This window comes from Mytilus galloprovincialis, chromosome 12, assembly GCF_965363235.1.
Source record: "Mytilus galloprovincialis chromosome 12, xbMytGall1.hap1.1, whole genome shotgun sequence".
NCBI classification, from domain to species: domain Eukaryota; kingdom Metazoa; phylum Mollusca; class Bivalvia; order Mytilida; family Mytilidae; genus Mytilus; species Mytilus galloprovincialis.
This window is the reverse complement of record NC_134849.1, coordinates 14,266,846-14,279,673: the sequence shown is the minus strand read 5'-3', so window position 1 is coordinate 14,279,673 and position 12,828 is coordinate 14,266,846. Positions and strand designations below refer to the sequence as shown.

Here is a 12,828-nt window from a genome sequence, read left to right as displayed (position 1 = left end):
ATAATTCAGAAAAAAATTAAATAAAATAAATGAATATTTAGAAAACAAACATAAAAAATAAAATACAAAATTTAAAAAAAAAACGAAAAATAAAAAGGATTATTCTTATTGTGTGTTGATAAAACTGTCAAAGGTGAAAACCTATTCGTATATCGTATATTCGTAAATTTGGTTTGATTTATTTATTGTATGCGCCGGATCGACGTTTATTTTTAACAATTGACTGCAAGAATGATTAGTAAATATGAAAGAATAAGCATCCTAGCATGTTGTTTAAGACAAAAGACAAACAAAATACAAAATGCAACATCAGGTGCAAAGAATTTCCCGAATCTACATACGTCATTTACTGCGTTAAGTAAAACAAAACAATGTTTTATGTACCACACTCGAGATAAAAGGAAACATTTAAGTAGATAAAATGGGTCTACACCAACAATTTCAAACTCCATGCTGTCTTAATTATGACGTAGACACTGGTTATTTATCAATTAAGTCTTGTTACTTTACGATGAACACTTCGAGAAAAAGAACGAGAAGTTTTTTTGTTTCATGTTTTCTGAAAAAACACTGACCTTTTAATTACTCTGGCATATAATTTGTGTATAACATTTTATAAAGTATGAGCAAGCTCTCAAATATTGGATGTGTTTAAAAGGTTTACTCAAACGCGGGTAATTTTGAAAAGTGCTGCTTAGGTGGGAAAATTTATAATAACACAATGGAAATCGTCTCGTTTGTCATAAATTACAGTACTGAGATACTGCTGTTTTCAAATGCAATGTTTAAAAATGTATCTGTGGTTTTAAAAAAAATATTTTATGAATTGTTAATGAAAATCAAAACCTTTCCTTTGACAAGAAAATCCTGAAAGGATAGCTAATATCCGGAAAACCGTATCAATTAAAAGCTTTTAAAATACTTTAGTACTCTGCTCAAAAGTTTTGTTCTCAACCGACTGTTAAAATCAATTTACCTTGGAATTTGGTATATCTTGGTATTTTCTAATAAGTGAAATATGAGGCAATCTTGGCTTCCTTATCACAGTTGTATTATGGATAAATGAGTTACTGTTGATGTTTGGGTACTTTCCATTTTGGATTTTCAGTATTTTTGTGATTTAACTTTTTTTCAATAGTATATTCATATAGTAGTTTGTTTTCCTTTCTTTTGTTATTAACATATTGCATAAATTATATTATAAGCTGACTACAATGTGGAAACGTACACATCATGTATGAAGAACTTAATGTGACTCAAATTGTATTTCTTCAAGATTTCATTTTATTTACTTATTGGAACAATCGTTTCAAAGTAAATTCCATTGAACTTAGACAGTACAAAGATGAAGCGTATATTAGACGTCAAAAAGTTGAGAAACTCGGATTTTTGCTGAAGGACATATTATATAATCACATTGTAATGCCTCATGAAAACAAATATACGCTGAATTCTTATCTCCTGATAAGTCCATACATACTCCAAGTATTGTTAATGCATCAGATGCTCTGCAATATTCATTATGATAATCTTCTCTCACTCGCAAATGCAAAGCACGTAAAGCTTGTTGTCTATTGATAATTTCACCAAGATGATTAAAGCATAAAAATCGAAGGCAGTGACACATTGTGATAGGCAGAATACCAATAGCACTATATTTAACCTCCAGTTGTAGTTCACCTGGGATTAATGAGGAGTGTTTCGCGTAAAACACACTATCTACAACGGCTATTTTTATCCTTTCGAGAAATGTCATTTTAGAATGTACATTTTGTGTGTAACTATTGATACGTTCTTCACAATAGGTATATTCCATGTTCACCATATCAGGTGAACATCTTGATAAAACATACTCTATCAGTTTGAGTGTTACGTTGTACTGTCCTGTCACATAATAAAACGACGCGTAAAACAACCAACCCGACACGGCATCTGTCTTGATATAGTCTTGTAAATGTCTATGATACATATTAAGTATGTTAAACTCTTTATTAATTACAGTTGGTGGTGGTAGTAGTTGTACTACAAATTTACTTATTCTGTTGTATTCATATTTACATACCTCACAAATGAACGTGGACATTTCTGACTTCCGTAAGGATTCAGTTAGTGTCTGTACATTATAACACTCTGTTATGTGGCGTACAACCCTTTCCCCACTTATTCTGTAAAATAGAAGGTCTAGTTTAATGAACGAACATTCACTCTTTAAACTATTATGTCTATTGGTGGGCGGAAATAAACCACTAATCAATCTATCAACTCCGTCAACCAGTAAGGTGTTCAATACACATAGTAGCATTGTATTGTTATCTGGTGTGATCTTTTCGAGGAACATGTTATGTTCAGGTATGAAATAATTTGGACAGTAACATTTTTCCACCCATGATATCAATTTATCCAAACAGAGAAAAAAACAACGAAACAATTTAGGCAATTGAAATGTGTCAATATCTACTTCCTCTGAGACCCAGAATAAAGCCGTCTTCAGAAAATAGGAACACAATAAATCTTTGAGATCATCATTTGTGTTTATGATACGCTTCAATGTTAATTTGAGAAGACCGTAACACAACAGTTGAGTAAAATTAAACGAATGGACAAGTTGTTTTTCTGCCATAGAGAACGACAATCTCCATAATATATTAGAATCTGACTTATTCTTAGGTCCTATGGGTACTATCAAACATCCGTATTGTTCAATCTTGTCAATCACGAAATTAGAGGGCCATTGCCTTCGATAACGCATTGGCCATGAAGCTGCATTATAAGGTAAATATGTACATCGAAAGCAGAATGCCATATCACGAGCTTGATCAGACAATGTTAGACAAGGGCCGTGTGGTATTAGGTGCACGTGTTGAAATTGTTCCTTCATACCCTTCAAAAATCCATTAACTGATAAATATAAACCTTGTGTAGTCATTTCAATACTTTCGTGAGTTGCATCCACAGTATCTCCGGCGGCTATTAATCGCAGTTTTGTAAATCCTGGATAATCATTATCTGTTTCCATAACAAATATAGCTCGTTGCTTCGGTTGTTTATACTGCTTTATATATTTAGTATCCCGTACATTTCGTTTGACAACTACGTCATTGCATACTGACATTATATCTATGTCACTTCCAGGTAAATCTAGTCCCTCTGCCAAACTTCCACTCGATATTTGTGTATTACTATTTGTCGAATTAGTGATCGTATCCTGTACGATAAATAATCTCTGTCTAATACGTATATCTATTTCAGTACCGACTGTCTTTACCAAAAGTTCGAATAAGTATTTTTCTTTTAGTTCATTTTCAGACCAAGGAGAGTGATCTACAATGTATATAATGTATATATGACAGTGTTCTACATGTCTGCTCTATGGTCGGATTGTTGTCTCTTTGACCATTCCCCATTTCCATTTTCAATTTTATATAAGAAAATATATTTATTTTTTGATGTATCATAACACAGTAAACTAACGTCCGTTTATATAAATAATATCCAAAAAAATGTTTTAAGTAGACGAACATTTCGGTTAGAGTATAGTTAGTAACACTGTACATCGGCCTTACGTTTGTACTTAATGTAGATAAAAACAAAGTGTCAGCCGGTCATTTCCATACAGTTCATTGTTTGTATATACCAAATATACATTGATTACCTTAGCAAGATATTGCAAACGTTTTAGAATAGTAGATTAATATTGTAATTAAATTATGCAAGTTTGTACACATGGGAACTATATTGATTCAAACTACTTAATAGAAGTATATTGATTTATATAGATTTGACCGTTGGTTTACTCGTTTGAATGGTTTTACACTAGTAATTGATGGGGCCCTTTATAACTTGCTGTTCGTTGTGAGCATGTGCTCCGTGTTGAAGACCGTACCTTGACCTATAATTGTTTACTTTTATATTTTTTTATAAATAATGACTTGGATGGAGAGTTGTCTCATTGGCACTTATACTTTATCTTTCTATATCAATATACTATCGTTGATGATCTCATAAGCTTAGTGTCTTTGACGAATTTTTGTATCCTTGCTGGTGTTACTATTGCTCTAAACAACGGTGAATGTGGCAATTATGATTTTAATGATTGGTGATACATGTACAAAAACGATTGTTGAACATACATTTGATAAATTAAACGACATTCGATTTGTCATTTCGTTCTCTCTGAAATGATATAGCTATGACAATAATGCTGAATTGTAAAATACTATTCTGAAAATTTGCTTTATGTTGTCATTTGGAATTGTATTTTTATCGATTAGAAATTAAAAGATGTGATATGAGGACAAATTAGACAAACTCTCCGCTTAAGTTGCAATGTGTAAAATGTAAACAATTATAGGTGAAAGTAAGGCCTTCAAGACTGTGAATTTATATAATTAAACAAAAATGTTACATGAAAATTGCATTAGAACTTTTTTTGGGGGGGTTGTGCTATACTAGAATTTAGTACACACATGTACATGTTTAATTGTCTAGTTTGTTGATCAAAGTATAAAATTGAGAATGGAAATGGGGAATGTGTCAAAGAGACAACAACCCGCCCAAATAAAAAACAACAGCAGAGGGTCACCAACAGGTCTTCAATGTAGCGAAAATTCCCGCACCCGGAGGCGTCCTTCAGCTGGCCCCTAAACAAATATATACTAGTCCAGTGATAATGAACGCCATACTAATTTCCAAATTGTACACAAGAATGATAACCTTTATTGAAGTCTGTACAATTCTGCAAGTATTCCAGATATTCATTTGAGGATTTGTCAGGATATCTAAGGTTTAGTATCCACTGCTCATGTGTTTTCCTTCTATGAAGACAATCTTTATACATGCGTTCAAATTGCCTGATTGTCAATCCAAAAATATCGTTTGAGATAACCATCCTTCCGTCTACTGACCGGTAAATTGATGGTGCGTACTTTCGCTTTCCACGGTAAGGAAAGTGTTTAATCCCATATTTTTCCAAGTATGTAATTTTTCTCATACCATACTCATTTTCATCGTCGTCCTTTTTTTGGTTTCTGATAGTATTGTCCATGATGAATCTAGATATAGAAATAGTAAAATACAATGCATTTCAACTTAAAGCTATGAATCGATCTATTTATGGAATAGTTCATTGAAGTCATATCTGTGTTGGAAATTAACATATGGCCAGGGCCGTGATTTTCGAGTTTTATCCTGAGCGTTTTGTTAGGTTTTCTACTAAAAGATAATACATCCGTCAAGGTCACTATAAGTATTGATTTCCTACACTTTGTCATTTATCTATTAAAACATTATGGGAAACGGAAGCTGCACCAGAGAGAGTATAAAGGATTTTAAAGTACTTGTTCTGAGAAAATTTTATTTTGTTGGTATGACAGCAAAACAACGAGAGTAACTTATCATACGTGTTAAACAATTGTGTAATGTATTTAAAAGGAAATCGAAACAAAATGTTATTGTCTTTATTTTGAAATTTTTCCTTATTTTTATTTTTGGTAGATATATATCCCGGTTGTAACATATTAAGATATCTCAAATGAATGAAGTAATTATTTTGTTTTTATATCTTTGATTTGTAGAAAAACGAAACTGACGCAAAGAAGAAAACCTCCATTATTGAACATATACAAGGATAGTTCAGTACTTGTTTTTGAAAACATTATTGAGTTCGAATAAATACAAAAACATCGAAAGTTTGTTATTGCCAATGTAAATATTTGGTATATGTACTTAGCAGGATATAGACAAACGACGTTAGTTAGTCATATAATTTTTATTTTTAAAAGACGATTTGTCAAGTGGTCAAATTTTTACATGTCAAATTAATCTACTGACGATTTGTTTTCGTTTTGAACTTTAAATTGATAACAATATTATATGCAAGACATTTTTTGAAAACTGAACAAACAAATTATATTGGGGCGATGTATTTTTTGTGTTGTAAGACTATAAGTATCAATTGCAGTAACTGGTATCTATTGATTCTCTTATAGGGTCTTTGAATCGGAAATAAACACATTTATTTAAAAACTAGTTGTTGGCATGACACGGGATATGTTCTTCTCATATATGTTATGATGGTATGATACTGAACCCCTAACGGGAAGGATTGTGCCTGATATTCATACATGTATGATGAAGACATAATCTGTCAATCAGTTTAATTGAAGTCTGGAGCTGGCATGTCAGTTAACTGCTAGAAGTCTGTTGTTATTTATGTATTATTGTTATTTTTTTGTTAATTTTCTTTGGTTACTTCTTCTGACATCAGACTCGGACTTCTCTTGAACTGAATTTTAATATGCGTTTACTTTTCTACATTGGCTAGAGGTATAGGGGTAGGGTGGAGATATCATAAACATGTTTAACCCCGCCGCATTTTTGCGCCTGTCCCAAGTCAGGAGCCTCTGGCCTTTGTTAGTCTTGTATTATTTTAATTTTAGTTTCTTGTATTGATTTTAATTTTAGTTTATTGTGTACAATTTAGTTTAGTATGACGTGCATTATCACTGAACTAGTATATATATTAATTTAGGGGCCAGCTGAAGGACGTCTCCCGGTGAGGGAATTTCTCGCTGCATTGAAGACCTGTTGGTGACCTTCTGCCGTTGTCTGATTTGTAGTCTGCTTGTTGTCTCTTTGACACATTCCCCATTTCTAGTCTCAATTTTATCTTAAAGAAACAAAAAATATCCCCATTTATTTATCTTTTTGGAGTTTGATAAAAACAATGTATATGTGCAGTAATTTACCACACACAACATCAATATCATTGTACCGGCTTAATGCATATTTCAACAATTGATATAGCTTCAGTGATGATTGAGGCCCAGAATTAAAACAGCAACGTACATACAAGTAATCTATTATTATTCCTATTGTGTGTTGATAAAATTGTCAAAGGTGAAAACCTATTCGTATACAGAACTGTATTGCTTAAGGAATTCTTTAATATTATTCCTGAATATTATGAAATAACACCAAAAATATAGTTATGTATCATTGTTATTTTGTTTATTTTCTTTGGTTACATCTTCTGACATCAGACTCGGACTTCACTTGAACTGAATTTTAATGTGTGTATTGTTATGCGTTTACTTTTCTACATTGGTTAGAGGTATAGGGGGAGGGTTGAGATCTCACAAACATGTCTAACCCCGCCGCATTTTTGCGCCTATCCCAAGTCAGGAGCCTCTGGCCTTTGTTAGTCTTGCATTATTTCAATTTTAGTTTCTTGTGTACAATTTGGAAATTAGTATGGCGTTCATTATCACTGGACTAGTATATATTTGTTTAGGGGCCAGCTGAAGGACACCTCCGGGTGCGGGAATTTCTAGCTACATTGAAGACCTTTGGTGACCCTCTGCTGTTGTTTTTTATTTGGTCGGGTTGTTGTCTCTTTGACACATTCCCCATTTCCATTCTCAATTTTACAAAAGATATTTTAGTCATTCCTTATAATGAAATTATAAATTCCAATGTGATTTAGTAAAATCATTAAAAAAAATGTTCACTTGATGATGTCACGGTCACATAAAACATCATGTCTAAAGGCTGATGGAACAAACGTGCAATTAGCAGATTAAAACGAATACGCGATACATCAAAAATTTAATTGTAGTAAAAGAAACATACCTTTCCTTTAATGGAGAAATATTGGAAGTTCCTACATTTTTTGACATTTCACTTCTATCTTTTTAAGCAGTAATTTAAATGACCTTTAAAAATACTGCCTGCGAGAATAACCACAATTCTTGACCTCGAGAAATTTTCTAGTTATACTTAATAGTAAGTCATGATAATACATATAAGTGTTGACACTTGTTTAGATATATATGGAGGTTATTATCTACATAAGTTTTCAACTTCCGCGATACATCATTTGACCTTTCATGGATCTAAATGATCGTTTGATTAAAAAAAGAAACATTTGATACGGGGAGCTATAAAAGTATGCCATTATAGGTAAATATGTCATAAACTGGGGTATATGAGTCAACATTGTAATATTATCTTAATCACTATAAACAAAATCACTTTTTACAACATGGAAACACAAAATGGCATATCGACACTCTAGGGACTAAGTGATTCGAAAGAAACACCGACGTAGCTAGATAATACAATCAATTATTCAATTTCTACCACAATTTTATATTAATTAGTCTTGTTATTTTCACTTTTATTGATAATTATTATATCAGTATTACAAATCTAATCTTGAAAACTATTCTAATATTATCCTATTTTTTTGTTGTTTTTTTTTTAAGAATTTCGATTGTGACGTCACTTTGTGCGTTGATGGCTTTGGCTAACTCGGCTGTGAATTTTTATGTGCTGGTTTAGGTTGTTTTATGTATCCGTTTTTATTCTGTAGTCAGTCACCACTCCGGTTTTAGTATGTATATATATATTATATAGTCATTTTATAAAAATTTACTGTTTGTAAAAATATGAATTCTTCTAAAATAAAGATGTTCTTGTCCCCGGCAGAAAACCCTATCCGTATTAGTCACAACTTGGAACCTTTTGTGCTAAATGCTTCGGCGTTGTACTTGTATTGGCTTTCAAGCTTTATTCATCTGAGCGTCACTGGTTAGTCTCGTGTGGACGAAACGCGCGTCTGGTGTATTAAATTTTAAACCTGCCACCTTTTGTTAGCTATTATTCGTGTGTTTCTCTGTCATGTATGTTCTCCCATTTATTTGTATTGAAGTCCTGTCATGTAATATTGTCATTTTAATGTTATATTTAACATTGCCATTAAGGCGGGAGTTTTGGCATGTCACGAAACCAGGTTCAACCCACCATGTTTTTCTTAAAATGTCCTGTACCAAGTCAGGAAAATGGCCATTGTTGTATTATAGATCGTTTCTGTGTGTGTTACATTTTCTTGTTGTGTTTCTGTTGTGTGTGTGTCGTAGTTCTCGTCTTAAATTTGATGTGTTTCCCTCAGTTTTAGTTTATAACCCGGATTTGTTTTTTTTTCTCAATCGATTTATAAATTTCAAACAGCGGTATACGACTGTTGCCTTTATTTATAAAACAATATGACACCAGGGTTTTTGATACCACAAACTAGTCATAACTTTTAATAAAATAGGAATAGATTACCTTAGCCGTATTTGGCACAACTTTTTTTAATTTTGAGTCCTCAATGTTATTCAACTTTGTACTTGTTTGGATTTATAACGATTTTGATCTAAGCGGCACTGATGAGTCTTTTGTAGACGAAACGCGTGTCTGACGTATTAAATTATGACCCTTGTACCTTTGATCACTATTTACTGAATTGTATCATCGGTACAAGGACATCCTTCGTAAATATTAATCAACATGAAGACATCTTATACGTTCAGGGAATTCACATCCAATCTGATATGATAATATACTTTACAACATGTACAAAACACAAAAATTTAATGGTATGATACTAAACCCCAAACAGGAGGGATTTTGTTTGGTATTCATATGATGAAGACATAATATTTCAATCAAATTAATTGACGTCTGCAGCTGGCATAGGAGTAACTGCTAGTAGTTCTTTGTTAATTTATGAATAAGTTTCTTTAGTTTGTTTTGTTACCTATTCTGAAATCGACCCCGAATTAATTTAATTGAATTTTACTGTGCGTATTGTTGGGTGTTTGTTTTTTCGACATTGGCTAGGTATAGGGGAGAGGGAATTCTAACAAAATATGTTTAACCTGGTCGCAATTTTGCACCTGTCCCTGTCAGGAACCTCTAAAAAGTAATTCTTGTATGATTTTTAATTTCAGTTTATTTATATATTTCGAAGTTTGGTATAACGTCACTTTTCACTAAACAAGTACACACGTCTTCTGGTGCGGGATTTTCGTGCTTTGTTATTCATTGGTTGCATTCGACGTTTTTCTGCAATTTGATCGGGTTGTTGCCTCTTTGACGCATTCCTCTTTTCCATACGCAATAAATTCAATAAGTATTATCAAAGTTTCAATGTGTATGACTTTGACATTTTTTGATTCTTGAGATTAATCCTGCGAAGTTGATGAGCATTAAAAATCAGAATTCCCAAACGTTTTGCCAAATAAAGCAAACGTTTCACATTTAATGTTGTAGAAACTAGACTGCAAGAAAGTATTTTTTCAAATAACTCTTTGTAGATATCCTACGTCTTTCGCACTTTCATTTGAAAAAATATCGGCAGCTGAAGTACTCCTCTCGCTGCATCGGAGACCCATTGGTAGTCTGTGGCTAATGTTTACAAAAGAACACAAAAGCATCTATCAAATTAAAAACACATTCATTGCTTCGCGTGTCGGACGTCAGAAAATTTATACGACACATAGAAAGAAATGTTGTCGTTCAATGTTTATACAGAACAATTTCATAATTGCACATGGGCAATGTTTGCATGAAAGGTTAAATACCGAACTAATTAGACTGAACATTTACCTTAAAGATTTATCGACTTTATACATATGTCTGGATCGACGTTTTTCAATAGAAAATCCTCCTTTTATTTTAACATGTTTAAATAGAATTAAGTATTTACTTTGTTTTGCTCAAGAATTGACAAGAATTTATGTACTTGAAAATCAAAATCACTTAAACATTGTTAAAGTGACAATAACTAAAAAACTTTTTGTATCGACATATTTAGGTTCTTTTGATATGTTCCAAATATCGTCACTACAATACCGTCGCTCTTTTTTCCCGAATGTGACCTACCGAATAAAGTTTATTACAGGGTTTGTAACAGGATCTGCAAACCCTTCCGGAACACTCGTGATCACTTCAAGTTTGTGGTTTGGTTTTTGGTGATCAGGTTTAGATATCTACTGTGTTCAGTTTACTACTAGTATTGTTTTTTTGTTATTTTTTTCCACGGAAAAAACTTACGTCATGTTATAAGCTCAACTTTCCAATGTCAATGCTAAACCTTCCCTTATTCTGTAACAGAGCAGTACAATCATATCATACGAATGAGAGGTAAAATTCAGTTTCAAAAGCATGGTAAATTTTATGTATGCCAAGTTATACCTTGTCAGATCATCTATACAAAACGGAAAGCGAGTTATCACTCCTTTTTGTTTCTCAATAGAAAACCCTAACGTGTATTTCATCAGCTTAATGATAATTATCTTAAACTAAAGGTGAAGATCACCCGCGACCTTTCTCTTATTTCCTTAGTCCTATGACCAAAGATCACATCATGATGTTTTCACCTTTAACAAATAATCAAACTGCAAAATAATGTTTGTTCTGTTTGTTAACCTTTTGAATTTATGTATCAATCTACTTCATCCATTTGAATTGTAAAGTAGTATTCATAATCAAGAAGATGAATCTAGCCCCTTTTAAGGGAAATACATTTTAGTAAAAACAAGAATACCGAAATCAGATGATAATTCAAACGGAAAGTCAGGAATGTGACAGTTATTATTCATTCGTTTTATGTGTTGGAGCTTTTGGTTTTGCGATTTGATTTTGACTTTCCGTTTTGAATTTTCCTCGGAGATCAGTATTTTGTGATTTTACTTTTCCCTCAGCAAATAGGAAAATCAAAAGCTCAAACACATCAAACGAATGGACAACAACAAATTTAATTTCATATTATAACATTCACCTATTTGCAGCTGTATAGAAAACATATTATCTTTCGATGAAAACTCTTACAAATGGAAATATGATTAAGTTTTTAATGAATTGTTTCTAACTGCGTTAAAATTTCATGGTATTTACTAGTCTTTTCGAATTCTGAATTATTAATTCTGAATACTTCATACATTATACCATGTGTATCGAGTTAGAACAATTTTAATATTTTGTGTTGATAATTGGTCGGAACTCATTCTGTCTGCATTCAACTGCATTCATTCCTTTAGAATTTTGTAATTCATTGAAATTTAAATTAGTAGTTCCTGTGTACCCACGAAATCCACGAAAATTGGTATCCAACGAATAATAATGAATTGACAGTAACTTTGAAGTTTATTAATTTCAGCCCTTTATTAAATGTATGATAACATATTGTTAAAATACTAATTTCTTAAACATGTATTTCAATTATTCTACCTCTTCTTTTTTGTTGTATGAATTAATGCATCAAAGAATGTATTAGTATATGAACAAATCTTTACGCAAATGTCGTCGTCAAACGAAATAAGATAAATAAAGTATAAAGTAAAAACATCAAAAACGCATCAAAGATAAAACGCTAAACATTGTACACACTTGATAAACATTTAAACAAAATAGATTCATATGCTGTAACATTAGTTCAGGTCAGTAGTTGTAGAAATTATCATAAGTTTTTTTTTTTTTATCCCGATGAGTCTTTTGAAGAACAAATGTTTATCAAGTGTGCAAAATGTTTAGCGTTTTATCTTTGATGAGATTGTTTTACTTTATACTTAATTTATTTAATTTGGTTTGAAAACAAACTTTGCGTAAAGATTCGTTCACATATGTATACATCCTTTGATGATGAAAATGCACTAATTCCTACGACAAAAAAGAAAAACAATTGAAATAAATGGTTAAGAAATTAACTTTTATACATACAGATTGCGCGAAATGTTGTTATACATTTTATGAAGATTCGAAATTTAGAAAATTAAGAGTTATATCATCAGTAGGTCCGAGTAAACAGTTATCGTCCTTTGATTTTTATTTACAAGAATATAATTCATAGTGTTTACAGTGTGTTACTTGTCAATTTTTTTTATAACCCTTCCACATTTATTTCTTCATGTATTTTGCCTCAAATAGCAAGAGGGGTCGAAAAACAAATTGGGTCATGAATTTGAAAGTCAAGTAGTGATTTGGTCCAACTAAATAAGGTTAAAA

The 12,828-nt window shown here is 31.9% G+C and overlaps 1 long non-coding RNA gene across 1 annotated transcript; it reads right to left on the bottom strand.

Moving 5' to 3' along the window:
* Window positions 1–1,261: 1,261 nt before the first annotated feature.
* LOC143054950 (uncharacterized) lies at window positions 1,262–7,807 on the bottom strand. Its single transcript, XR_012971894.1, has 3 exons — window positions 7,630–7,807; window positions 4,714–5,051; window positions 1,262–3,321 (listed from the first exon to the last, which is right to left on the bottom strand). It is a non-coding gene; the product is annotated as an uncharacterized LOC143054950 (long non-coding RNA).
* Between the last annotated feature and the right edge of the window lie 5,021 nt (window positions 7,808–12,828).